The sequence below is a fragment of the Leopardus geoffroyi genome, chromosome C3 (genome assembly GCF_018350155.1).
Source record: "Leopardus geoffroyi isolate Oge1 chromosome C3, O.geoffroyi_Oge1_pat1.0, whole genome shotgun sequence".
NCBI lineage: Eukaryota > Metazoa > Chordata > Mammalia > Carnivora > Felidae > Leopardus > Leopardus geoffroyi.
Genome location: NC_059338.1, coordinates 116347850 through 116372392, shown reverse-complemented (window position 1 = coordinate 116372392; position 24543 = coordinate 116347850).

The window sequence follows — 24543 nt, the reverse complement described above, 5'->3', positions numbered from 1 at the left end:
AATTGCCTTTTAGGTTGATGAGAGCCATCTTGAATTTTTTTTAACTGAGATACACTTGATATTTAACATTGTGTAAGTTTAAGGTGTACAAATATTGGTTTGATACATTTATATATGGCACCATGACCTTCACTGTAGTATTACCTAACACCTATATCACCCCCACATAGTTATTATTTCCTTTTTGTGGTGAGAATATTTAAGATGTAGTCTCTTAGCAACTTGGAAGTCTATATTGTAGCATTGTTGACTATAATAATTATGCTGTGCACTTGATTTTCAGACCTTAATCATCTCACTGCAAGTTTGTACCCTTTGATTAATATCTTCCCAATTCCCCACCACTCCAGGCCCTAGTAACCACCATTCTATTCCCTGCTTCTGAGTTTGGCTTTTAGAATTCTACATCTAAGTGAGATCAGGGGCTCTTGGGTGGCTCAGTTGGTTAAATGCCCAACTTCAGCTCAGGTCACGATCTCGCGGTTCGTGAGCCTGAGCCCCGGGTCAGGCTCTGTGTTGACAGCTCGGAGCCTGGAGCCTGCTTTGGATTCTGTGTCTCCCTCTCTCTCTGCCCCTCTCCCGCTCATGCTCTGTTTCTCCATCTCTCAAAGATAAATAAACGTTAAAAAAAATTAAAATAAGTGAGATCCTATAATATATGTCTTCTCTCTGTCTGACTTATCTCACTTAGCTTAATGCCTTCAAGGTCCATCCACGCTGTCACAAATGGCAGGATTTCCTTGTTTCTCATGACTTTCTCATAATATTCCATTATACGTGTGTGTATACATGTATCTATATGTATACACATACTTACACATGCACAACATCTTTCTCCATTCAGCCGTTGATGGACATCTTTCAAATCTTAAGCTTAAGAGTTACCTAGATTTCTATTGGTATGGTCCTAAAAAAGACTTTCGCACATACTGAAAAGTTGTAACTTGATAGAGAACATAGAAGGAAAACTACAGAATGGGAATTACTTTCAGCACTCCGAGAGGAAAGGAAATCATTTTTGCCACTAAGGTGATACCCCATTCTGTTGTTAGAGGATGGGTTAAGTTGATAGTTCCCCTTTTGACCCAGGTGCTTTGAAGCTAAGAGTGCGGTATAGACTTCCCAAGTTAGAACATTTTAATATAGTGACCCACTTCCAACCCCATTTATTTGCTACCTTTGGTCTTTTATCTTGTATTTTGGACTTAATTGTACTGGTGCTATTATTGAAATGTTCCCACAATGTACTTTGAAAGTCATTTGAGTATAGATAAATACTTAAATATTAACTCCTGCTCAAACTGATTTCACTTCACCTCAGCTGAACCTGGTTTAGTTTTGAAGATACATGAAACGTGCTTACTTTACTGTTTGTGTTACTGTTTGTGTTGTTACAGACAGGAGAACTTCTTTACCCAAATATTTCATGTCGTGTCTTCAAATCACAACTCTATGCTGCCAGAACTGTTTAAGCTTTGCTGTTGCAATTTTAGAGTTTAGACAGTTGGATGTTTTATTAATTTATCTTAACCTTTTATGAAAATTTTGTGAATGAACCGAAGAATCTTGTGACAAATGGGAATTCTCAAAAATAAATAAATATCCCTTGACTTTATAGGAGTACACAAAAAAGGCAGAGAAGACTCTTGTTCCTTTTACTAGATGAGAGTATGTGGGCTGACATTTAAAATATTGATAATGTTTTTGCAGTTGTGGTATTTTTTATTTTATTTTAATTCCAGTAAACATATATTATTATATTAGTTTCAGCTGTACAATGGAGTGATTCAACACTACCATACATCATCCAGTGCTCATCACAAGTGCACTCCTTAATTTTTTTTTTAACATTTATTTTTGAGAGACAGAGAAAAACAGTGTATGAGCCGGGGAGGGGCAGAGACAGAGGGAGACACAGAATCCGAAGCAGGCTCTAGGCTCTGAGCTGTCAGCACAAAGCCTGACTTGAACTTGAACTTGAACTCACAAAACAGGAGATCATGACCTGAGCCAAAGTCAAACGCTCAACTGACTGAGCCACCCAGGTACCCCACAAGTGCACTCCTTAATCCCCATTTCCCATTTCACCCATCCCTCCACCCACCTTCCCTCTGATCACCATCAACTTTTTCTTTATGTTTAAGGGCGTTTCTTGGTTTGTCTCTTTCTCTCTCTCTCTCTCTCTCTTTTTTTTCCCTGTGCTCATGTGTTTTGTTTCCAAGCTCCACATATGAGTGAAATAATATGGTATTTGTCTTTCTCTGATTGACTTCTTTTGCTTAGCATTATACTCTCTGGCTCCATCCATATCATGTGAATGGCAAGATTTCATTCGTTTTTGTGACTAAATGATATTCTATTGTATACATAAACCACATCTTCTTTATCCATTCATCTATTGATGGATACCAGGCTGCTCCTGTAATTTGACTCTTGTAAATAATACTACAATAAACATAGGGGTGCATGTCTCCTGTTCAGTTAGTGTTTTTATATTTATGGGCACATATCAAGTAGGCAATTACTGGATCATAGGGTAGTTCTATTTTTAGTTTTTTGAGGAAACGCCATACTGTTTTCCACAGTGGCTGCACCAGTTTGCATTCCCACCAGTGCAAGCCTGTTCCTTTTTCTCCACATCCTCATCAAAATTTGTTGTTTCTTGTGTTGTAGATTTTAGCCGTTCTGATTGGTATGGTGTGATAGTTCATTATACTTTTGGTTTGTATTTCTCTGAGGATGAATGAAGTTGAGCATATCTTCACATGTCTGTTGGCCATCTGTATGTCTTCTTTGGAGAAATGTCTGTCTGTTCGTGTCTTCTGCCCATTTAAAAATTAAAAATTAAAATTGTATTATTTGTTTTTGAGGTGTTGTATCAGTTTTTTATATGTTTTGAATACAAACCTTTTATCAGATATGCCATTTGCATATTTCTTCTCCCATTCTGTAGGTTGCCTTTTAGTTTTGTTCATTGTTTCCTTTGCCGTGGAGAAGCTTTTAATTTTGATATAGTTTCAATAGTTTAACTTTGTTTTTATTTCCCTTTCCTCAGGAGGAATATCTAGAAAAAACGTTGCTATGGCTAGTATCAGAGAAATTACTGCCTCTGCTCTCTCCTAGGATTTTTATGGTTTCAGGTGTCACATTTAGGTCTTTAATCCATCTTGAATTATTTTTGTGTATGGCATAAAAAAGTGGTCCAGTTTCATTCTTTTGCATGTTGCTGTTCAGTTTTCTTAACACCATTTGCTGAAAAGACTATCTTTTTCCCATTTTATTCTTTCCTGCTTTGTCGACGAGTAATTGACCATATAATTGTGGGTTCATTTCTGGGTTTTCTATTCTGTTCCATTGATCAATGTGTCTGTTTTTGTGCCATTACCATACTGTTTTCATTACTACAGCTTTGTACTATATCTTGAAATCTGGGATTGTGATACCTCCAATTTTGTTCTTTTTTAAGATTGCTTGGCTTTTGGGGTCTTTTGTGGTTCCATAAAATTTTCACAATTATTCTAGTTCTATGAAAAATTATTTTGGTATTTTTATAGGGATGCATTAAATCTGTAATTTGCTTTGGATAGTATGGACATTTTAACAATATTTGTTTTCCCAATCCATGAGCATGGGATATCTTTGCATTTGGTTGTGGCATCTTCAGTTTCTTTCATCCGTGCTTTATAGTTTTCAGAGTACAGGTTTTTCACCTCCTTGGTTAAGTTTATTCCTAGGTATTTTATTATTATTGGTGTAATTGTAAATGGGATTGTATTTTTAATTTCTCTGCTTACTTCATTCTTAGTGTGTAGAAATGCAGTGGATTTCTGCATAGTTCATTTTGTATCCTACAACCATACTGAATTTACTGATCAGTTCTAGTATTTTTTTGGTTGAGTGTTTAGGGTTTTCTATATATAGTATCATATCATTTGCAAATAGTGAAAGTTTTACTTCTTTCATACCAGTTTGGATGTTTTTCATTTCTTTTTCTTGTCTGATTGCTGTGGGTAGGACTTCCAGTACAATGTTGGTTAAGAGTGGTGTCCTGTCTTCTTCCTGTCCTTCGGGGAAAACCTCTGTTTTTCCCCATTGAGTATGATGTTAGCTATGGGCTTTTTATATACGGCCTTTATTATGTTGAAGCATGTTCCCTCTAAACCTACTTTACTGAGGGTGTTTATCATGAGTGACGTACATTTTTTAAAATGCTTTTTCTGCACCTGTTGAAATGTTTATATGGGTTTTGTCCTTTCTCTTATTGATGTGATGCATCACATTGGTTCACTTTCAAATATTGAGCCACACTTACATCCTGGGAATAAATCCACATGATCATGGTGAATGATTTTTTTAATGTATTGTTGGATTTAGTTTGCTAGTATTTTGTTGAGAATTTTGCATCATATCCGTCAGAGATATTGGACTCTCTCTCTCACCTTTTTTGTGGTGTCTATCTAGTTTTAATATCAGGGAATACACTTCACTGGCCACTGTTTTTCAACTTTTTACATTTTTATGTGCCTTTTTCTTACTTGTTTGTAAGCCTCTTAAGGATAAAACTCATGTGTTTTTGTGGTAGATACATTGTGCTACACACAAAGAAGGCAATTAATATATATTGACTAACTGTAAAAGGTGACCATTTTTATATGCAATAATCTCTAAAATATTTGTAGTATAATAAACTATATTACAGCCTTTTCAGATTTCACTGTGAGTTTATGTATCCATTTTGTTTGAACAACCATTGAGAAACCATGAGCATTCATTCATTCATGATAAATAGTAATTTATAAAGTGCCTACTATCTAGTAGGATCTGGTTCTTTCAATGACTCTAACGCACATACCAACTCATGAATCACATTAACAAGGGGTATTAATCACCTGAACTCTGGTATACTCTGGTCTATTAGTTTTCTATGGTGCATGGGCAATTGCCACAAATTTAGTGGCTTAAAACAATATATATTATCTCTAAAATATGGCTTCATGTGTTTGACTTAATTAAGTTCTCTGTTCAGGGTTTCATGAGAGTGTGATCAAATCATTAGTAAGGCTTCATCCTCATGTGGAGCTCAGAGTTCTTTACTAAGGTCAATTAAGTTGTCGGCAGAGCTCAATCTTGTGATTTTAAGGCTGAGGCTGTTAGCAACAATAGGCTTCCCCTCTCCATAGACTGTTCACAGCATAGCTCTTTGTTTCTTCCAGACCATCAGGAGAGAGTCTCTGATCTCTAGACCCTCTTTTGGTGGGCTCACCTAAGTAGGTCAGCTCACCACCCCATAACCTTCCTTTTGATTATGTTCAAGCCACTAATTAGGGACTTCAAGTATAACTGCAGAATCCCTTCATGTTTGACATATAATTTACTCAAGGGAGTGACTATCCCATTACTTTTGTTATATTCTATTGGTTATAAGCAAGTTGCAGATTTTGCTTATATTCAAGGGAAGGGGTCTATACAGGACAGTGAATCCTTAGGGGTCACCCTAGGATATGTTTGCCATGTCTGTCTTCAGAGATACTTTAGATATCACTCTCTTACTAGCATCTTGGACCTGCTCATGTATTCAGACAGCAATACGCTTCTTATTTTGTATAATTTGGACGTGATACCACAGCTCTATACTCTCTAAGTTTTTACTGACCAGAAACCCTATATGTTTCTTCTTCTCGTAAGTCATCTCTGAGATTCACATTCTAAAGCTAGAGGGATTCCCATTTTAAAACAAGAGGTACACCTCAACTCCTAGGCCATGGTCACACTGACCTCCCTGAATCTCCCAATCTTTCTGGGAATCAAATAAGGTTTCTGCTATAGAGCAAGTACCGTGTCAGATGCTTTAGTGAACATTAAGGAGAATAAGACTTACTCTTAGTGAGCCTTCAGTCTAGTAGGAAAGGCAGATATGAAAACAGATAAATTCAATATACAGTATAACAAATGGAGGAATAGTAGAGGAACCAGCTGAGAACAAGGGAGAGTATGGATAAGAGTCTCTCTCAATATCTCCATTTATGTATAAAGAGACTAAGTTTCAGAGGTTAAGTAACTTGCCCAAAGTCACATTGCTACTAAGTAACAGACTTGAATTTGAACTTAGATAGTCTGTATCCGAAGCTTGTGAACTGAAATATTATGCTAAATATGAGTTGTGGGATTCCAGCAGGAGGTAAGGAAGTTGGAGGATAGCTTGGAACCAAGTGGTGAAAGGCATCATATGTTAACATAAGGAAATTAAACTTCTCTCTTGACAGTGAAGATACATCAGCCCTAACCAGAGTCAGCAGACATACCAATTCCTCATCACCACTGATCATTGGAGAAACGGAACAAGCGGGGACTAGACAGACTTTGAGAAAGTAACTAGCTGTAAGGTTGGATATTAATTGGGGGTCAACAGTTCAATACCCTGTATCCAAAGAAACGGGATGATACTTCCTGTTGTGATTTAGGTTAGTTCAGGAACTAAGCAGAGCTGAGCCTACAGGTTACAAAAATGTCTATAGTTGAAAGGGGCTATACTAGACTGGGACAGAAAATTGGTGGTTCTAAAACAAAAATAAGGATTAATCATAACTGTGTTTTAAAAAGTAGTTATAGAATGGTGCATTGAATTTAAATGAGGATGTCAAGTGGGAGAAAGAATAATCTTTCTTTCCTGGGAAACTGGATTAGCCACATGCAAAAGAAATTGCATGCCTACTTTACACTGTATATAAAAATTAACTGAAAATAGATTAAAGACCTAAATGTAAAAGCTAAAACTATGCAACTCTTAGATGAAAACATAGGCAAAAATCTTTGTGACCTTAGATTAGGTAGTAGATTCTTAAATATGATACTAAAGCACACACAGCAAAGGAAAATTTGGATAATTTGAAATTCCTCAAATTTAAAAACTTGTCCTTGAAAGGATGCAATCAAGAAAGTGAAAAACAGAAAATGTTTACCAATTATATCTTGTAGGAGACTATATAAAGAATAGTTATAACTTAATAATAAAAAGGAAAATAACCCAGTTAAAAAATGAGCAAAGAATGTGAAGACATATTTCCCCAAAGAAGATATACAAATGTTTAATAAGCATATAAAAAGATGCTCAACATCCTTGCATTGGGGAAATGCAAACCAAAATCACAATGAGATATTATTTTACATCTGCTAAGATGGAAATAATCAAAAAGATAAATGTGGAGAACTGCTCATAGACTTCTGGTGGGAATTTAAAATGCCACAGCCCTTTTGGCGAATTGTCTGGCAGCTTCACCAGCAAATTGAACATAGAGTTACTATATTGCCCTGAAGTTTCACTCCTAGGTATGTACCCAGGAGAAATGAAAATACATGTCTACACAAAAACTTATAAATGGATGTTCAGAGCATCGTATTCATAATAGCCAAAAAGTGGGAACATTCCAAATGTTTATCAACTGATGAATGGATAAATAATATAGGGTATATCTATATAAGGGAATATTATTCAGCAATAGGAAGAAATAAGTATGGATAAGTATGTTACATTCTGTAACATGAATAAACTTTGAAAACATTATGCTAAGTGAGAGAAGCCCGTCACAAAGGACCACATATGATATGATTCCATTTATATGAAATGTCCAGAATAGACAAGTTAATAGAAACAGGAAGTAGATTACTAGTTGCTTAGGGCTAAGAGGATTAAGGGGAAATGGGGAGGTGGGGTGGTTGCTAAAGGGCACTGTATTTCTTTTTGGGTGAAAATGTTCTAAAATCAACTGTAGTGATGGTTGCACAACTCTGGATATACTGTAAAGATCATTGAATTGTACATTTTTAATGGTTGAATTGTATGATTTGTGAATTATTTCTCAATAAAGATGTTATCCCCCCAAAAAGTAACAGGAGAGCTCAGACAAGAGTGAAGAAATATGGGATGTTTGGAGGTGGGTAAGAGATAATGAAGATCACAGAAATGGTGATGAAGAGTGAGATTAAAGATGGATTTGCAGGGCGCCTGAGTGGCTGTCAGTTGAGTGCCCCAACTCTTGATTTTGGCTCAGGTCACAATATCACAGTTGTGAGATCGAATCCTCCATTTGGGCTCCATGCTGGGCGTGGAGCCTACTTAAGATTCTCTCTCTCCCTCTCCTCCTGTTCCCTTCTCATTATCAAAAAAAAAAAAACAAATTTGAATAATAGAAGGAATAGGAAGCAATAGAAATGAAAGACAAGAGAGGAGGAAAAGTTGAAGATGAATTTGATCTTCTAGATTCAGTTATTGATAGCATCCCCGTGCTCCAACCTGACTTGTTGAGAAATACTTACTTTTGATCAACACTTTTCCTTTCTCAAATCTTTTCCATCTAATAAACATTCGGTTCTGCTGCATTTACTTTAAAAAAATAATAAAGTGGGAAAATTTTCTCCTGTATAAACAAGCCTTAGAAAAAGATTGATATTGAAAAATGACAGGTGAAGGGTTTTAAAGGAATATCAAAACAGTGAACTTACTGAGCAATCTCTCTTTCCCATATTGCTACCCAAACAAGCTATGGTGTTTCTGTTTATGATTTTAAATTTCATTCACATATTTTCTCTTTTCCCTTTTGTACAGTAGATGACTATGGGGAAATGTTTCTGAATGTGAAATTTGGGGGTTTCTTGAGAATCCAAACGAATGGACAATTGTGAATTACTTAATGTTTGAAATGTAAACTATTTGAGCACCAAAACCCCAGTGGGTTTGTGAAGAAACCTGTTGACATAAATGGTCATTGATGGATTTATGTGACCGCTCACATTGTGGTTCTATGTCGTTTAGTAGAGTTCTCTTTCTGATGCCTTTAGTTAAAGTTCTGTTAAACTTTCTCCTTCATATACATTAAGAACAAGAAATACCATTGGAATTTGTCCTTACTAATCACTATTTCAAATTAATATGAAAGATTTTATTAATTGTACCTTTTGATACGTGCTCACTGATAGGAAATCTCTCATCAAATGAATGACAAGATTTAAAAAAAATCAAGTAGAGTAAGTTACTCTGCCATGATATAATCATCCCTTCAATTTATGGATGATATCTTATAGCCAAACCTGAGTAGAGAATAAGGTTAATATACAAGGGGCATCCCTACTCTCTATGATTGAGTGCCAGGGCTACCCAAATGCAAAAAAGGGCCAAGACCTCAGATTTTTTTTTTTTTAACGTTTATTTATTTTTGGGGACAGAGAGAGACAGAGCATGAACGGGGGAGGGGCAGAGAGAGAGGGAGACACAGAATCGGAAACAGGCTCCAGGCTCTGAGCCATCGGCCCAGAGCCTGACGCGGGGCTCGAACTCACGGACCGCGAGATCGTGACCTGGCTGAAGTCGGACACCCAACCGACTGTGCCACCCAGGCGCCCCGAGACCTCAGATTTGAACTTCTTTCCATTAACAAGAAAAGTCCTTGTCATGTTCATGTTCCCTATTTTTGTGTGTGTATGAGTCTCTTTTTAAAAATCATAAAAGTGCTTGGAACAGAGAACTCAAAAAGTGATCAAGAATATCCTCTAATGCTTGTCATCACTTATCATCATAGAAATATAAATCAAAACTACATTGAGATACCACCTCACACTGATAAGAGTGGCTAAAATTAAAAACTCAGGAAACAATAGGTGTTGGCAAGGATGTGGAGAAAGGGGAACCCTCTTGCATTGGTGATGAGAATGCAAATTGGTACAGCCTCTCTGGTAAACAGTGTGGAGGTTCCCCCCAAAAATTAAAAATAGAATTATCCTATGACCAAGAATCGTGCTATTAGGAATTTATACAAAGGATACAGGAGTTCTGATTCATAGGGACACATGACATGTACCCCAATTTTTATAGTAGCACTATCAACAATAGACAAATCATGGAAAGAGCCCAAATGTCTATTGACTGATAAATGGATAAAGAAGATGTGAGATGCACATACACACAGACACACACACACATACAGACACACATACATTCACACACAGACACACACACATACATACACAATGGAATATTACTTGGCAGTGAAAAAGAATAAAATCTTGCCATTTGCAACAATGTGGATGGAACTGGGGGGTATTATGCTAAGTGAAATTAGAGAAAGACATATCATATGTTTTCACTCATGTAGAAGTTGAGAAACTTAACAGAAGACCATGGGGAAAGGGGAAGAAAAAAATACAAACAGGGAGGCAAATATTGAGAAACTCTTAAATACAAAGAACAAACTGATGGTTGATGGGGGGTGGGGAAGAGGGGAAAATGGGTGATGGACATTGAGTAGGACACTTGTTGGGATGAGCACTGGATGTTGTATGTATGTGACGAATCATGGGAATCTACTCCTGAAGCTAAGAACACACCGTATACACTGTATGCTAGCCAACTTGACAATAAATTATATAAATATATATACATATATATATATATGGAATATATATAATATATGGAATTCCATATATATATGTATATATATATATACACATATATATATGGAATATATGGAATACCCTTTAAACAAAAAACAAACTATCATTGATTTTTAGAACAATAAAATGGTACTACAGGTTAAGTGGGATTCTAAGTTCATTTTTAAGTTTTTGCTTATATTCCTATAATAGTGATATCCACATCTCTCTCACCAGTTCAGTATGCCACAGCTGAGCTCAAGAATATAAGCATGAAGGTCCTTGTGGGGAAATAGGTTTTACTTACATAAATGGGTAAGAAAACAGTTTGGGGCTGAAAGCCGCCACCATGGGGCGAAAACACCTTGAGGTGAGCTAGCGAGATATTGTAATGGGATCATGAGTACTTTCCATCTGATGTCAGTATACTATTGTACTTTGATCACAAACTCCATTTGCCCGCCCCTCCCCAGACCCTTTGCTTCTTACACACCCAAGTTAATGATTACTGTCTGATTGTTTTCTCCACGTTCACATGTATAAGACCTTGTTTTCTTCACATTCACCATGCGAGTAGTATCTTATTTTCTTCATGTTCACCATGGGTAATATCTTGTGAGTTCAATAAATACGGAGACAAAACCCCTATTTGGGGCTCCTGTCTCCTCCTGGACATTAGCCTCTCTCATATTCAATTCTGTGTTTGCTCTCTTGCTGGACAAGAGAGAACCCCAGACTCAGAGTCTGTGACAGGTCCTGGCATCTTTCTACTACCTCTCTATGTTACATGTTCAGTGAGGTCCATTATTTGTAGGATCTAGTGGTGTTTATGGAATTGTCCTTCCTAAATGACAATAATTTATGGGTAGTGATCCAATATATTAGTGCTAATTAATGTGGGTCAGAATCTACTGGTTGATGGTAGTCTGCCTACAAAGAGCAGTCTTCCCTTAGGATTTCATAGCCTCCACTCTTAGACTTTAGAACACAAAAGATTGATTTGGTCTTTTTTTCTGGAAAATGAAAGTTGATTGTCTTCAGGGGGAACCTATAACTTCTAAATGCTGAAGATTTGTTTATATATTGTCGTCAGGGAACCCACACCCTCCACACATAAGAGATGCATCCTCTGCATAAAAAGGAGATACCTTCTTTGTCATATCAGCAGAATACTCATCTGAGAGTGGGGGGGAGGGGGGGATAAAGCTTAATCTCTCACAGGATGCACCTTCACACCTGAGAAGTTTTTATCATAGAATTAAAATTATGGCTAATTGGTTTGGTTTCATGCTAGGCTAATCAGATACATTAAATCTGTGTTATAGTTGAATAGAACATAACCAACAGTCTTACAGAATTTACCAGGTGTATGATATTTATATGGGAAAGTATGGTCAAAATTCTAATTTGGGATTCCAAATATGTCCTTGAAAATAGTGTTGAGACTCCCTCTGGTATCATAGGCTCTTCCCACGACTGGCTGGAACTTCCTCAGATGCAAGGCATTGGATAAGACATTCATGACCAAGAGCAGAGGTTCCAGAGAAGAGTTGCAATGAAAATTGGACACATTGGCTCTCAAAGTCTAGGAGACAAAAGCAACACATAACAGCCATTTGGTTGCCACCGTTAGTCAGTTCTTAAATATTGGTCTTTAGATTTCTGCACTTGGACTCCCTTCCCATTCCAGACTCCTTTAGGGAACACATCTACTCATGGCTAGGGCACTATTTATCAGTGTTTTTCAAAGTGACTCGTCTGACTCAGAATTACCTGGACATGGCCACATCTACTGAACTGGAATCTAACAGTGTTTGTGTGAGTTTAGCATTTTAACTTTCTTATCTTCTAACAAGCTTCCAAGGTGATTTTTATGAACTTTGGAATCTGAGAACCACTTTCTTAGGAGTAGAAAAAGGAGAGTGGGTGACTTCATTGTCTTTGTCTACAACAATGATCAGAAACAGCACTAATGGGTATGGATTGCTCTTACCATACCACATTGCAGTTATGAGTATTTGTCTTTCTTACTCACTTCACTGTAAGCCCTTTGAAGGTAGAAGTTGAGCCATATTTATCTTCATATTTCATGTGTGCAGTATAATACTTGGTATAAAGAAATATTCAATATTTATTTTGAGATATTAATATTTATTGAGTAAATAGTGATATATTCAAATATATCTAGAGATAAGCTAATTTGATATTTGCATTTTAGGGAGAAGTAAGTTTCAGATGGAAATGTTTTTTTAAAGATATTTGTTGTGATTTGGGATAGTTTTGCATATTACTATATCTAATTTTATTTATTTACATTCTTAAAGCTGATTATTGGTATGCTATAGGCTTCTAATTTCTTCAGTATACATTAACGTTTGCCAGATATTTAAAAAGGGAAAACTAGATTATGTTTTCTACTTGCATATAAGTAACTAGGTAAAGAGGATGTGTTTGGCTCATACGAAGGAGAATGAATGAAATAGCCAACAGCTTGTAATCAGTGATTTTCAGTTTAGAATCTCTTCCTAAATATCATATGACCTTTGTCCTGGCAGATATATATTCTCCATATTTTGTTTTGTTTACTGGGAACATGAAAATGATCACAATGATTTAGCTTATGGGTTTTTTTATTTTTATTTTTTTGAGCTTAAACAGATGGTCTGCAGTCCCTTGAGATTTAGAATTGCAAGATGATAAGGCATTGGTACTGTTGTAACTTCAAAAGTTTTGTCTTAGTGTTATTTTATCCAATTTAAGTTTCAATCCATTTAGAAATCCATGTCTCCTACCATCTTTTATATTTCCTTTTCTCATTTAAAGAAATCCTACCTTTTGAAGTATACTGCTTTATCTGAGTTTTGTCTGAGCATAGCTGGCTTTTCCTCTCTTCCTACCACCCCTCCACTTCATTTAATTAAGGCAAACACGTTTGCTGCCTTTTCAAGAAGCCTTCCATCACACCCAAATCAGTAGTCACATTGGACTGACCAGCTTATGTGTGATGTTGTCATCTCTCTTCTTTTTCTCTTTCTTCTCCTCCTTTTTCATTTTTTTTCTTCAAGCAAGATTTATTTAAAGAGTTGTTCTAACCTAGTTCTTTCTTCAAAACCTAAACAAACAAGCAAAAAAAACAACAGGGACGCCTGGGTGGCTCAGCCCATTAAATGCCTGACATGGGCTCAGGTCATGATCTCATGGTTCATGGGTTCAAGCCCCATGTCGGGCTCTGTGCTGACAGCTGAGAGCCTGGAGCCTGCTTTGGATTCTGTGTCTACCTCTGTCTCCACCCCTCCCCCACTCACATTCTGTCTCTCTCTCTCAAAAATAAATAAAACATTAAAAAAATAATAATAACTGTGCCCAAGATGTTATCATAAAACTAAAATGAATTTTTTGGTGGGAAAAGAACCATAATGACATTCTCTTAGATCTTTGCTCCTTTTATAATCTTGCAAGTTCAGTGCTTTCAGTATTTTTCCTTCTTCCAATATATGTTTTGGTTTCTTTGTGTGTACTCCATCACAAGTCTTGCCAAACTATGTTGAGGAAACTGGGTGGCTGCCAATCGCAACAAAATAATTTCCCCGCTTTAATTTACAGATGGTTTTCTAACACCAAGATAAACAGTGGGTGCCTCCCCCAAATAAAGAAGCTTTGATTCAATAACATACGTACAAAATTTTATGCCCTCTCATTTATCTATTTTTATAGGTGTCCTGCCAAAAACATTTTTGGATTTGCTTTGAGTCCCATAAAATCATAAGCAATAAACTTGTATTGTGAAAATAAGGCTTAAAACTTGTGAATTTCCCAATAGCTCATTTTGCTCCATCCACACGCTCTCCTTTTCTTCTCACCTCTAACATGTCAACTGTAAGATATAATTTCTTCCATAATTCCTCAAATGATCACTGTGAAAATCCTGTCAAGTCTCTTCCTACCACAAGTGAATATTTATAGATGATTTATAAAGTGCTGAAAACCAGAACTTATAATGGAGAATCTGACAAGTGCTGAAATGTTTCTGCACTGGGAGGCATCAGTACAGCAGAAAAGCAGACGTTACCAGAGAGAGCCACTCCTTTGCAGTGTTCCCACAAAAAGGAAGATAGCATATAGGCTGTTCAGAAAGGACCAGAATCACTGAAATTATCATGGACTTCTCAAGAACCTATAGTGTGCTTGTCTGTAGAGCCCTCATACATAAATGATCTGAGAAAGCATTAGAACAGCTTCCCTTTCAAGAGGATTTCTACTTAAAGTCTCCAGAGGCTGACGTTTTATTTTGTTGTTTAGACAGACTGGAGTGATTTCTCTCAGACTCCTACAATTAGAAGTTTCAGAATGCCTCAAAAACATGCTTATGCTGTGAATGTCCAGGTTTTATGCCTTTCAGTGTGAGAGAAAAGATAAAATCTCAAATTTCAACTCTTTTATCCTTTGAGAACAACAGAAATACAGAAATATTAAATCCATAGATACTTGCAAAACTTTCTAACGGCCGGCAGATTTAAACTTCTAACTAGGTGATTCCACAGAAACAGAAGTAAACTGATTTGGGCTTCTCCTCCTCTCTCCTCCTCTTTCAGCTGGCTCTCAGTTACAGCAAATAATGGCAGAGCATTGCCCCAAAGTTAGACAATAGTAGTAAGAATGAATATAAAAGGGGCCAGATAATTCACAAAGAGAAATTGCAAATCTTTGGTTAATTATGAGTTGGAAAAAATTGCTAAATATTTTTCCAACCAGAAGACAAAATCCCTGTGGCTTTTTCTTTGACAGGCTATTATTGGAACACTGTAAAAAAATAAATGTGAGACGATGTCTCAGAAACGCATAGGATTGGTATTATGCGCCCAGAGAAGCTTGCTATTCAGCTTATAGGCGACTTTTACTGAGTGCCTATTATATGCCAGACAGTCTTACCAACACGGTAGGAGTTTTACTCGTATTTCTTGTATCTTTGTAAAAGCCTGCAAATTATTGACAATTAACATCCCTATTTTATAGTTAAGGAAATGGAGGCATAGAGAGGTTAAACAACTAGACAATGAATACACAGCTACTAACAGGAAAATCTGAGACTTGAACCTAGGCTGTCTGTTGCCAAAGACCCCCGGCCTATCCAGGCTCCACTCACTGTACCAGTCCTCTTGCCTGTGATATGATGAATTAACTAGAAGGTTAACAATGTAAAAGTGGATTGCAAAACAAGTGACTCTAATTATTTGCCTTACTCAGATCACAGGGACATTTTATCAAACTGACCTATTACATACTCATAACCACCATGAATTTTGACGGGATGAATCTTGAAGAAAACAGTTTTTCCTTTTATAGTGTAAATGACTTTATAGTTTATAAAAGTCAGGAATCTTTGAGAATAATGCAGATGGTCTGAGCAGACATTGTAAGTATGAAACAATTTTTAAAAAATTTATACCTATATAATCGAGAAGGTTGGAAGGCCTATAAACTCTCCCAAATTCTTTTTTCTGCAGTCTCTATGGTACATCACTGGATAAGCTTTACCAATCATCGATTAATTAGTGCAAATATCCCATGAAGAGATTTGTTAACATGATAGGCCAGACAGCCTAGACTCAAGCCTCAGATTCATCATGCATTTAGAATTCCAGACATAAATGCAAAGGAGGGAATGCCAGTTCAATCTACACCACAGAAACCAAAGTGCCTGTCTTACGTAGCCACAAAACACAAATAATAGCTTTCAATAATTTATTATTTGTAATATACAAATCATCAGATGGAAAATGAGAACTTGAATATTGAAAATTATAATTTGCCTGAAGAAATGGAGGCTTGGAAGAAAGGATGACTCATGGGTTCAATAAACTTTTGCAATTATTAAGACATCTAATGAAAATGGATGAGGATAGAAAGTCAATATGAACTACATTTCATTAAATCAGAATGTATTCTTTATAAAAATAAGCTTGAACAAAATCACATCAATATATTCAGTTCTAACTGGATGCAGTCACATGCTACATTTGTTTTAGGTGTCATTAGGCTCTAATCTCGACAGTATAGGTCGCTATAAATGTTCCCATAATATATATACATCTAATTGGTTTTAACTTCTTTATTTATTTTACCTAGTTATTTGGTCATAGGGAATAATCTTCTCCAATCCCATTAGTGATTGGTGACCTTATAATTTATTACCCATTCTCTGTTTTTTCTTTCTCTTTCACTGAATCCACAAAATATCTAAAGTATTTCAACCTCATCTAAATAACATATTTTAAATATTTGAATATTTAAACATATCTAAATCACATGTTACTAGATAGATTTAGATGTGTATCTAAAATATTCAAAATATTGAGTTTCTAATAGATGCAAGTCATTTTCATAGTATTGGTGTAAGTATAATACTAAGAAACTAATGTTGGGGAGATTCGAGAAATTCGTGTTTTTTCAGTGTTTCTTACTTTATTAGGGAATCAAAACATAAACACATGAGAAAATACACATTATTCTGTCAAACAGTCTCATGGTAGCTTTTAGTTATATTGTGTAACTTTGAGTTATATACAAATTCTGTGTGATAGTATTTATATAGTAAAGCACCCCTCTCTGTTGATTTGCTTTTCCTCCCATGTTTGATGTTCTTGTAGGGCCATGTACCTATCTGTAGCACATAAAAAAAAAAAACCCAAACAACAACAACAACAACAAAACCCCACACCTCTCTGATATGAGCCTATATTGGTCAAGGTTTCCTTCAGGATAGTAGTCAGGTATGAGGGATGACACATAGCATGGAAGGATAGAAGGCCATGGCTAAGTTGGGGAAAGAAAGTAGGAAGATAAAGAACAAGCAATACAGAAACTCATCATGCTGAAGGGGACTGAGCAACACATAAGGTCACTGTCTAGGCCACACATATTTCTACTTTTAACTTCAGTGATTAAGAGGCAGGATGCATTTTCCAACTTAGTTAAATCTGGGATTGGTAAAAGAAAAGATCTATTTGTGGTTTATGCATAGAGAACTGGCAATTTTAAAACGTGTGGTAATGATAACAGGAGGTGGACAGTGGAAACATCAGATGTTTTTAAGCAAATGTCCCATGGTCAGAACTCTAATTTAGGAAGACTACATGACCCATTAATTGAGGCAGAGTTGGAACGGATTGCTAAACTTGTCTGTTGTGGGAGGTCATAGAAAAGATGTGACCACTAGTTGACCTGTGAGCTGGGCCTGCCTACTCAGAGACTCCTCACTTCCTTCCCTGTCCTTGGAATATGGGTTCCACTTGCCTTTCCTGCTCCCAGGGGCGGCTCCAAGGACATAGCCTTGAGATAATAATATGGTGTTGAGAATACCTGCTGCACAGTGTACTTGACTATACCCAGTTAAGGCACCCTTTCACACAAAGTTTTAAGATTTGGCAAGTGGGTCCTGGGATCCATTTGCCTTGCTACTGCCCAAGACAATTGTTATATGTAAGTTCCCACTGCTTATTAAAACTGCCACCTACCAGCTCAAAGTGGCCTGCCTCTTTCTTCTTCTCCCTGCCCTCTGTGTATGGGGGTTAATTTCAGATTACACCAGGGAAGCTCCAGAGAGGGTTGTGAAGTGATATTGCCTCAAGCATGTATAACCATTACCTATGTCTGCGTGTAGGATGTTGCTTGAAAAATAGTAAAAGATTTTTGAGAATGGACTGGGTTTTTCTGCCCTTCCAAACATAAATAGCATAACTATTGGGTTATACAGCTATAGATGGCTATACCTAGATTATTTATTATTATGTATAATTATATTGGTAGTATGTTAATCTATTTTACAATAGTTCTGTATAAACAGGTGTCTGTGTGTGGGGGTGGGTGGGTGTGTGTGTGTATGCAAATGAACTCTAATATACATCTCGGGTGTGATTATTAGCATTTGAAATCAATTTAACCTGGGATCAACATTTTCAAAATGGCTACTTAGCATTTATTTATTTTTTTTAATGTTTATTTTTGAGAGACAGAGAGCATGAGCAGGGGAGGAGCAGAGAGAGAAGGGGATAGAGGATTTGAAGCGAGCTCTGCACTGACAGCAGCAAGCCCATCCTTGCTCACCAACTGTGAGATCTGACCTGAACTTGAATAGGACACTCAACCGACTGAGCCATCCAGTCTATTTGGCTACTTAACATTAAACTTAAACTTAAACTTTAAACTTAAACTTAAAATGGCTACTTAACATTAAACTTAAACTTAAACTTTAAACTTAAACTTAAAATGGCTACTTAACATTTAAAATATATTTATTGAAATATTCCCCAGAGTGTTTGTTCATTACCATTGCTGAAATGAGAGTTGTCTAAGATAGATGCATGGTTAAAATATTGTAGAACCCTCACTGCCTTGAATAAATGAAGTATAAATTTCCAGTAAGCCCAGCACTGTAGTGCCATTTGTAGAACATCTATAGTCTCACAACTAGCCCTATGTTTTAGTCCTATGTTTCTCTTCCTGGAGAAATCAGATAGTGGATTCTAGTCCAAGGTTGACTTGATAAGCCATCAGAATGCTATTGTATTCACCTTGGTGTCATCCTCTCATGCAATGTGGTAATCAGTGTAGTTAGGCAGAGACTGGATTTTTCTTCAAGCTACATAACAGGTTGCAGGATCTTGGTAGAATTTTGTTCTGAGACCTTATTTTTCATTATAAGGCAGCATCTATTAGTAAGGTTGTAAGAAAATGGAATGTAGAGTTCCCACATAACTACTTACAGAGTCTACTAATATTACCTAAAAGAACCTAATATTTGCTAAGTGATCTAACTGGTTTGGATCATTTTATAACCTATCTAAACGTATCTAAGTAAATCCAAACCTAAATATAATTAATCCTCATATCCATATATATCTACATACATACCCATATTTATATTCGTACCCATGTCTCTATTTATCTTTAAGAAGAAGCAGTCAGAAAGGCAGTAAGGGGAAGAGGGGAAGTGATGCTCTTGAAATCCAGGTAGGAGATTAATTTGAAGGGGAAAAAGATGATAGTTTGGTGGTTTTGCACAGTTTCAACCTAAATTGGACCTGTATTTCCTGGAATCTCCTTTCCTGTATGGGTGGTTGTTTCCCAAAGAGAAATGTGCACAAGATTTGGAAGGCAGCCGTATAAATGACACCATTGCTCTCTGTAAAGGTGTAGTGGTTAAATTTGGTGAGAGACAGGTACAGAGGTTCTAGCAAGCTCCAGCTTGTCTTTGTTCTTCCTGCTCTGCACCCAACTCGTCTTTCTCATTCCAGCTTTGTAGTGATGCAAACAGCAATCCTGAGAGTGATCCCAGATCCACTACCAGCCATAGGACAGCAGTCTCCTATGGATCTATTAAGCAACTCTTCCTTCCTCAGTCCATACTCGAGTAGCTAGATGCACCCGATGTCTCAGGTTCCCGAGTGCTCCAACTTGACCACCTGTGTCAGGGTTGGTTAGAGACTTCTCCGATTATTTCCACACCTTACTTCCGCAGATCCTTCCACAGTTGTGTGAGATCTAACTCCTGTAACAAATCCTGTGTTTCATAATACTCAAAAGTGATTCTGTTTCCCTGACCAAACACTGACTGATGAAAATGTGAAATGTTACAGAAAGAGCAAGTAAAATAAAGAAGGAAAATTTTTTTCTTTGAATCAAGTAACCAAGAAATCGTTGAATTTTTTTTTGTAGCATTTTATCTGTAGAGGCTGGACTGAAGAAGTGTCAAAGGAAGTTGAGAAATGGAGGAAAATGAGGAAATAGAGCCAGCCAAAAAAAAAGTAGTATTACACACCTTCATTCCCCTATTTACTGCACTGTTTTGTTACTGTTACTTTAAAATGTTTATCCTTTTACTAGGCTGAAAATTCATTGAGTAAACAAATGATGCTTTGACATCTGTAGAGACTAATGCAATACTTGGCACTAACCAAACAATTTAAAACTTGTTTAATAAAAGACTGATTAACAACACATAATTTTAATCTATATTGAAACCTCAGAACTAGCTTTTGCACCTTAAATTAGCAATAGTTTGCATTGCTACAATAGTTATATTGGAGTAGGTAGAAAATTATATTGGAAAAGAGCGGGAAAAGAAGAAAAAGATAAAAATAAATAAAAACATGTCTAGTTGAACCTCATAATTGCGCAACAGGACATGTGCGCTATACCTGATTGAAAACAAGGAGATAAAACTACTCAGCCATTTCATGCTAACTATTGATCCAGTGAGGAATCATGTGTGTTTTTTTAACCTTTTATTCTATGTCACAGACTCCACCGACAATGTGACATTGCTTTCTCTCCAGATAAATTGCTATGTATGTATAGGTCACTGTCCTTTAATTTTAAGATGTTCACAAAATTTCCCTGGGATAAGAATCCCTGCAATAAAGAAAATAACACATATCTTTTTCTCAGTCTCTGTTTTATTCTCTCTTTATGCTTCTCTCCCTCCCTCTGCAGGTCAAATATCTCTTTGGTGTTTGTTTGTTTGTTTGTTTGTTTGTTTTTTGTTTTGCTTTATAACAGTAGCTTCACATGATCGAAGTTACTCAGTTCGGATAATGACCACACTCATGGGGAATTTTTAGTGATCTCCATATAAGAAGAATGTATGGAAGCTCTCTTTGCAAGAAACTGATTTAAATTTGTCAATATCAAATTTTATTTTGGAAAAGATTAAAATTCCTATTTTTTTCTATAATTTATACCTACATATATTTTTTCTCTATTAAACCTGAAGTATAATTAACATACAGTGTTATATTCATTTTAAGTGTACAATATAATGATTCAACAATTCTATATATTACTCAGTACTCAAGATGAGTGTACTCTTGATCTCCTTTAACTATTTCATCCTTCCCCCCACCCACCTCCCCTCTGTAAATTACCAATTTGTTTTCTGTATTGAAGAATCTGGGTTTTTTTTTGTTTGTTTCTCTCTTTTTTTTGTTTTGTTTTTTAAATTCTACATATGAGTGAAATCATACGTTGTGTCTCTCTCTGACATATTTATTTCACTTAGCATTGTACTCTCTTGGTCCATCCATGTTGTCATAAATTGCAAGATCTCATTCTTTTTTATAGCTGAGTAATATTCCATTGTGTGTGTGTATATACATATACACACAACATAGTCTTTGCCCAAGTGTCCATAAATAAATGAATGGATAAAGAAGATGTGCCATATCTATATCTATATCTATCTATCTATCCATATATATATCTGAGTGTGTATATATATACACACACACACAATGGAATTTATATCTACATATATTTTAAAAGGTATAATAAAATGGGTGTACAGATTTCAAGTTTCTAGCTTCTAGCTTTTGAAATAAAATTAGAGGTTATACACGTGTTTCTCCATCTCTCATCTACTCTCCATGTATTCTCTTGCCTAGACTTAAAGAAACTCTTACTTACCTTCAGAGTATATTATACAATGTTGCTTCTGACTTAAGAACTCCTTCTTACAGAAAAAAAATCTTATTCTTGTAGGCACATAATTTATTGGTATTACTATATACTCATTCACCCAAAGAAGCTGGCTTAATGAGTAGTCAAATGACCTGGTAAAGACCCAAGACAGCACTGGCCTGGTGACAATTTATAGGTTGGAGCATTGTCCTTCAAAAAATGGTATAATCTATGAACAAGCACCCAAAATGTGGTGGTGTTTCTCCAATAGCTCTGTGAACAACAGAAACCCCTAATGTTGGTTTGGGAAACAAAGGGTAGAAGTATGGGTGATTCCATAGACTGATGATTAACTGATAAAAATTATGCTTTCTATTCCTATAGAATAGAAATTACCTTAGATCTAGAGAATAGACATTACCTTAGGTCTGTGCTAGTTGGAGATCTTGGTTTCAATGGAGGAATGCTTTTAAGATGGTTCACAGTAAGAGTCTTATGAATCTCAATGAACTAGATGTTGAGAGTGTCGACCTGGCTGTATTAGTCTATTCATACCACTAAATCACCAAGTATAAAGAGAATGTCTAGCTTTGATGCTTGGTTTTGATGATCGGGGGAAATAGGCTACACAATAGAAGCAGAGGGCATTACATCTAGAACCCAGGAGATCATGTGCATATTTCTTAGTACTCGCAGGTTCAGTGATAAAAATTAATGGAAAACTGCAGCCATCAAATGTGGGCAGGACTAATAAGGGTTCAGACCCTTCCAAAATTAAAATAAACAAGCATGGCCATCCAGATGTGACTGAAGACAATGGGAGCAAGGACGGGTAGTGCAAGAGGGGTGTCATAAATATAAACTGTGGTCTTGTAACCAATAGCAGAAACCAGAGCTATTATAGTACAAGTATGTATTTTTTTTCCTTTAAACTATCCTTTTTCCTACTATTTTATAATAAAATATAAATCGATGGTGGTCATCTTCTTAATTTTGTCTTCAGATGCCAGGATATCAAAGGGTTGTGACTATACTAAAAAAGTAATGATCATTAACTTGAGATGAATAAAGGTGACTGGTGGGACTCTGGTCTTCATTCTTTGGAGACAAGATGAGTCAGTCTTTGTTAATTGAAGGATAGTTGGGTTATGGTAAATGTAAGCATACTGTTGTTTACAAATTTCAATATTTATTTAGTAGGTATGGATGGATAAGTAGCCAAAGGAGTGGGTAGTGCTGGATAAACTTCTCTTTCTTTTTTTAAGTTTATTTATTTATTTTGCGAGAGACAGAAATAGCACAAGTGGGGGAGGGGCAACAAGACGGAGAGAGAGAATCTCAAGCAGACTCTGTACTGCCAGCTCAGAGTCCGATGCGGGGCTCAAACCCATGAAGCCGTGAGATCATGGCTTGAGCCGAAACCAAGAGTTAGATGCTTAACCAACTGAGCCACCCAAGTGCCCCTAGACTTCTTTTTTTAATCAAACAGCATTTATTCATTTAATCTCTTAGGTTCTTTTGTATACCCCAGGGCCTGGACGTTTTCAAACTACCTTTAAAAACATGTCTTATAAACGGGATTTAGAATCCACCAGTGAGAGACACATATATGAGATTATCGCATCTTCAGCAAAAGTAAACAGATACAGACGTTTGCCAAGTGGTAGGCATGAGATTTTGTAGTTTCTCAGAGTGTTTGCCGATGAACCACCTAACTCATGCTTTAGGCAGCTGTGATTATCAGCAGTGGTTTCTTGTGATTCTTGCAACTTCCTGAAGCCTGGCATCAAACCAGAGAGCAAACAGTAGGGTTTTGTGGTGGTGGTGGTTGTTGTTGTTGTTGTTGTTGTTTTACTTCACCAGCTCTTCAAATGATTTTGTGGGGATCAAATTCCCTATATTATGTCCCCTTTTGCTTTAAAAAAAATGGCTAGGGTATATCCTGTTTTTCTGCTGGAGTAAATTTTCCTGTTGGAATCCTGACTGATACAACAAGTTCACAAATGGCATTCTTTCCCCCTCTGATTTCCTAATATTAATCCATCATCAATAGGAAAATAAAAACATATTCTTGTAAAATCCATTTCAGATTAAGGATTTTTTTTTTCATATAATGTCAAGCTATAGCTTTGCCTAGTCTTTTGATTTAGTCTTTTGATTTAGTGCTAATTTAGAAAGGGTCTTAGGATTCTCATGAAAATATAGATGTCTAAAGGAAATAGAAACAAGAAGTAGAACAAGAGATTAAAGACTCCAAACTGATTTCCCACTATCTTTGTTCTGATTTCTCAGGCATGAAGATCATTGCATATTTCTAGAGTTGGCATAATCAGTTACAGTGAACATGTACATGCAGAATGGGGCAGTTCAACATTCTCATCATCGTAATTAACACGAAGTAAGTCCTTACTATGTATTCATAAAGTGCCTTAGGTGAATTTTCAATTTAATCCTTCCAAGCCTCCAAACTTCTGAAGTAGCTATTATCCTATTTTCATATATAAGAAACTGAAGCATCAAGAGTTTTAAGTTATGTGTTCAAGGATACACATCTAGTCAGTAGTGGAAATAAGATACTCGGAAACACACGCATAAATGGCATGGCCAACACAGTTTCATAATAGTCTGAAAATTATAAACTATCAAATGCAAAATAGCTCTCCTAAC